This window comes from Idiotropiscis lumnitzeri, chromosome 10, assembly GCF_059441095.1.
Source record: "Idiotropiscis lumnitzeri isolate Australia: NSW breed Sydney's pygmy pipehorse chromosome 10, RoL_Ilum_1.0, whole genome shotgun sequence".
NCBI lineage: Eukaryota > Metazoa > Chordata > Actinopteri > Syngnathiformes > Syngnathidae > Idiotropiscis > Idiotropiscis lumnitzeri.
Window position 1 is genome coordinate 22,348,252 of NC_142400.1, and position 5,932 is coordinate 22,354,183.

Below are 5,932 nucleotides of genomic sequence, written 5' to 3' on the forward strand. Positions count from 1 at the left end.
AGGGCTGGGCGATATGACCTAAAATCAATATCGCGATAAATTGGGCAATTTTACCTCGATAACGATAAATGCACGATAAATTCCCCCTTAGGACCAAAATCAAAATAAATGCAGGAGAATGCCTATTAACTGCTTTTTTTAAATTGACCAACTGGTACACATTACTTTCAATGAAATATAGAAGTACAAAAAATCATTTGAATAAACATTCAAAACAGCATGCTTTGCATGACTTGAACAATGTCACAAAGAACAGGAGAAAAAGGGTACCTCTCACAAAATCTTTTTATGTAAATATATTGTGCCGAGATGCTGTAATGCCATTTGCAAAGGCCTAGATTTGTGTAAAGGTATCTTGTAAACAATATAAATAATGCCATGTGCAAAGGCGCTAGTCGCCTGTAAACAAAATGCTAAATAAAATGAAAAAAAAATGTCAATGGAATGCCAATGCCAAATAAACGCGTGTGCTTCATCAGGAAAATGTGCCGTCTCAAGTACTCCGGTGCGCAGTCGCCACTTGTCGTCTATGTAATGCACAGTCAGGCTCAAACAGGGATCCATGTTGCGACTCGACCACAAGTCGGATGTGGATGAAAAATGCTTGACATGTCTAAGCTCCCGTCCCAATGTCGTCCATATCGGGAAGTGCTGTTTGCGGCAAATATTTTCGTACCTCTTGTCGGCTACGTTCATGAGGTGTTTTACTCCTGTGCGCTCCATTGTAACTAGAGGAGCTCTCTCTTTAGCTATGTGCTAGGCTATCGCATCCACCACTGAGACGTTCTCTCGTGTGGTTTCGCCTCCGTTAGTGGGCTGTTGTCACTTGTCCAACCTTGCTTCTCACTTTGAACTTTTAGCACAAGTTCCAAGTCAACAGCATGGTTGTGTTGTGGGTGGTGAAAAAGAAAAGGTTGGACGCGCTGTTTCAGGTGCTTACGACGCACTTCGTAGTTCATGTTGTTTTGCTCAAACATCATCTTTATGGAACCCAAAACATTTCCAAACGACAGATGTCCAATTTCTTTTCGGGACAAGCGCGACAGGAACAATTTCAACTAACGTTACTTCGTCTGCAGCCGTGTCAGCCGCTTCAGGATTTGAATCGCCAGCTATGAACGTGTCTTGTGTTTACATTCTTCTACAGCGCATGAGTCACGTGACTACACGCGCTGGAGCTGTCTTAAAGAGGCATGAACATCCACGCAGACAGAAAATACTTTTTTTCCCCTTTTTTTTTTAGACCGAATTTACCGACATGCGCAAAATGATGTCGATCATTCTAATACATTTCGGTAACGGAAAATTTTCGGTTTATCGCCCAGCCCTACTCTCAACTTTTCCTTTACACTTCTCTTTCCTCACCCGACACTCGAACACATTCGCACCTCTCATCTTTTCACGCATGCGCACACACACACACGTCACACAAGCTAGTCACAATACTTGCAACACTACCCCTACTCTGGATGGCAATTAAACAATTCCACTACAGCACAGAAACACGAGCTGACCTACATCATCTATCAAAGGCTTGGTGCCCAAAAGAAAGTTGTTACTATCATTCTCTTATACAAGCGAGGTATGGCAAATGACAGCTTGGTAACAATAATTGGTTAATATAAGAAAATGCATATCCAACCACGGTGAAAATAAACGCCACGAGGAAGGAAATGAAATCCACTACTAAGTAATCAGTTTAAGGCGACCGGCAGAATTCCTGAGATAAAGCAATTTACAGTGACTGGACAAAAGTGTAGCACTGGCAGTTTTTTTTGTTTTGTTTTGTTTTAAACAGCAAAAACAATGAAAATCTAAGACGGGGTAGAACTAGAAAAATTGTATAAAATTCAGAAAAGGCCCTGAGAACTGCCTAAAACATTCAAGTGCTCCTCACACCATTTAAGTCACCCAGGCACCATAACGGTCGGGTGCCCTGCGTGGACGTCCTGGTCGCTGGCGTGACTCACACACCGCGCCCCTACCATTCTCATGGTCTCCATGGGAAGGGGAGGTGGAATGAGCACAACCGGTGTGGGGTCGGATGCAGATGGTAAAATGGTGCCAGGATCATCAGTCACGCTTGAGAACAAATCACTCAGGCCTAGATCATTGTCTGCTGGGCCGTCCTCCACAGCTGGCGGTGGAACCTCTGTAGGTGCCCACTTCTGAGCTCGGTCCAAAGCCCAGGCGTTGTCCAGGGGTTCACGGCTGTGAAATGTTTAAGTTGATCGTGGTGAACAACTTTCACCTTGGATCTCAGGTTCTTCTGGATGCGGTAGACCAGGTCGTCCAATTGTCCAAGGACAAAGAACGGCCCTTCATATGACGGAAGGAACTTCCTCACTTTGTTCTTGACGTGGCGGATTACAAGGTACCACACAGGATCTCCAATCTTGTACTGCTCATGGCAACAGTTTTTGTCATACTGTCTTTTTGCATGTGTAACAGAGCTTCTCTGGTGATCAGATGGGCCAGCTCCAGCCGTTCACGCAGCTGTTTGACATACTCTGGAACTGACGGTTGAATGTCCGGGTCGGGTGACAACCCAGCAACGAGGTCCACTGTTTCGCTCGCATCTCGGCCGAACATCATGAAGTTTGGTGTGAATCCGGTGGAACTGTGTTTAGTTGGCCTGTAGGCCATGACAGCGTAAGGAACCTTAAGGTTCCAGTCCCAAAGGCAACGTTCCGCGGTGGAGGCCAGGATCTTTTGGAGAGTAGTGTTGAAACGTTCAACCTGGCCATTTGACTGGGGTCTTAATGGTGTAGTGTGAGTCTTGTCAATGCCAAACAAGTGGAACATGCTTTGGAATACTTCAGATTCAAAATTGTATTGTAATTGTTGGATCGGAAACGCCTCCGTCCATTTTGTGAAATAATTGTGAATGACAAGCACATACCGGTTTCTGCGCTGAGTCTCATTGAGTGGTCCCATAATGTCCAAGGCAATGCGCTCCATTGGGGCCCCTACCCGGACAGTTCCCATTGGAGCTTGTGGTCTCTTGATGGGGCGGGCCCTGGATGCACAGCTGGTACAGGTCCGGCACCAGAGGGTGACATCCTCTCTCATGTGGTACCAGTAGTATCGGGTTTATAGTCTGGGCACGGTCCATTCAACACCAAAATGTCCACCCACAGCTCTGTCATGCATCTGTTTCATCACTTCGGGCTGTAGATTGCGAGGCAGCAGAATTTGCGGGTAGAATTGGTTGTCGTCAAGGCAGTAGAAATGACGGACCAAAACATCATCTCTGAAGTAGAGTCGTTTCCATTGGGACCAGTACGTCTTCACAGGTGGGCTGCATGATGAAACTGCAGTCCAAGGGGGGCGCTCACTCCTGCCCAACATCCAGGCGCAGGCAATGATGTCGTCCAAATAGACTAAGCAGGTCTCCCAGTGCAAGCCAGCCACGACGCGGCCCATCAGCCGTTGAAACGTCGCAGGAGCATTGCAAAGGCCGAATGGCATGACATTCCATTCGGCCAGAGGCCCGTCCTGGTACAAAAAGCGACGGCTTTACGTGTTCTTGGGGTCAAATCCACCTGCCAGTAGCCTGAAGCAAGATCCAACGTGCTGAAACATTCGGCAGTGGAGAGCGTGTCCAGCGTATCCTGGATACGCGTTAGGGGATACGCATCTGTGATGGTACGGTCGTTGAGGGCTCTGTAGTCGATGCATAGACGGTACGTCCCATCTTTTTTACGCACCATAACAATGGGTGAGGCCCAGCTACTGTGACTACGGTGCCCAACACCACTTCGCAGGCTGTCGCAGATCTGCTGGTCTGCATGCTGCTGCTTTTCTCCTGCAATTCTCCTTGGCGGTTGTCTGACTGGAGCACCAGGACAGTCATAATGTCGTGCTGGACAAGGCTGGTTCGGCCTAGGACGGTAGGCCCTGTGGAAAATGTGTGGCCATAAGTGCACAGCAAACGCTTACGTTGGAGCTGTTCATGGTCATCAAGGTCTTGGGAACTCTGGGCATAGAGCTCTTCCAGGAGCTGAGGATCCACTGGCGGGTCAACAAGTGTGTCCTTCACTGAGGGTACGCTGGACGGCTGCATGGCTTTGGCTGGCTGGAGGAGCCCGGCAATGGATCCTTCTTTAATAGTCACAGCTTTGTTGCACGGGTTGAAAAGTCGAAGGGGGACCACTTTGGAAGACTGAGCATCGATCAAAACTCTAGCAACGAGCACCTTGTGCTTCTCGACAAATCCTTTCGTGGGACTCAGCATCAGGTGGCTGTGCCTAGATTCACACTGCCCTTCACTACATATTCCTGCCCTGGCTCCACAACAACGGACTTGGATACTCACGGCAAGTGACTTTGGGCTAGCTTCAGCTTGGTAGTAGGGCGCTCCTTCGCCAAACAAAATGATGCGATGACGGCCAAAGTCAAGGCGAGCTTCGGCTCGAACGAGAAAGGGATGACCCAGCAGCACTTCATTGCCAGATATATCTGCCACAACGAGATCAATGGTCACTTGACAGCTGCTGATATCGACAGGTATTTGGGCCTCGCCCAGTAAGGGCACATCTCCAGGGCCTACACCAATCAAGGTCTCAACAGTCGAGGGCTGCAGAGGGGGCCTCATGTCGGGGTGAATGGCGTTGTAATAGTGCAGTGGCACCACACTTCTACGGGCCCCGCTATCCAGGACAGCACACACCTCCAGCTCTTAAAGGCGCACGGCTATGCACATTTCCTTGTTTGGAGCCTTGAGAGGGAACATAGGTGGTTCGGGGCTGTCGCGAGGGCTACTGCTCAAGGTTGAAGTCTTGTTGGGCTTTTGAGGGGACGGACACTGCTTTTGAATATGGCCCCAGCCTTGACAGTTATGGCAGTGAACTCAACCCTTCTTAAAGTTTTTGTGCTTACTGGGTGAAGAGCTGACCGGAGATGGAGCTTCCACAGCATACTCCTCTTTCTCTCTGACAACAGCAGCCCGGGGCTGACATCCAGAAGCGTGGCGGGCTCCCAACAGCATGGCATCGGCGACATATGATGCAGCCCTTTTAGTGGTCTGATGTCGGTGTTCGATTTCATAAGAATGAGCGAGGGTGGCTGGTTGCTTTTCCAACAACTTCTGAACCATCTCAGCATCGCCTAGACCAGGCATCACCAAATGGCGGACCGTGGTCCGGATCCGGACCGACAGATGGTTCAGACCGGACCCATGACCAATCTATGATAATTTTTTTTCAAGGCGCATTTGCAAACGTTGACGCCGCAATTCTAGTTAATACGTAAAAGGCGTCACTGATTTGAGCCAATCAAATCTTTTGTTTACAATCCACTGCCAATTGCGCAGCAGACTGGAAGAGAGTGCTGCTGACAGTATGCCTTGCTAAAAAGTTAGCAAGGTCGATGCGTGTTGTTGTAATAATAAATAATAATAATAATAACATTTCGTTCTGGCTGCAGCCGATTCAAAACCAGTGTGCATCATATGCTCCGAAACCGTCGCCACATTGCAAAGCACCACTACGAAACAAAGCACCGCCCTTTTGTGCAAAGTTATCCGCTGAAGTTTGAGGTGAGCACACGCAAAAACATCGAACTTCGAGTGGAGTATAACAGATTTTTACATTTTCGTTTACAGCCCAGCGGCATGCAAACGAATGTTCACTAAAAGTATCATGGATTTTAGAGAAACATAAAAAAACATTCAGTGATGGGGAAGTTGTGAAGGAGTGCTTAAATGCGGTTGCACAAACATTATTTAAAGGAAAACACAAAACCCAGATGTGTGAAAAAATCTATCATCCCTGAATTTGTGCAAGGCTTCTCTGGGCTTACGCACTCGCTGTCTGAGTTCCACAGCGGCTGAGGCTGCATGTCCGGAGGAACGGCCATAGGCAGTCTCAAGCTCATCTACTAGGCGGTGATAATCCCACTTCCAGGAGCGAGGGTTACGGTGGACAATGGC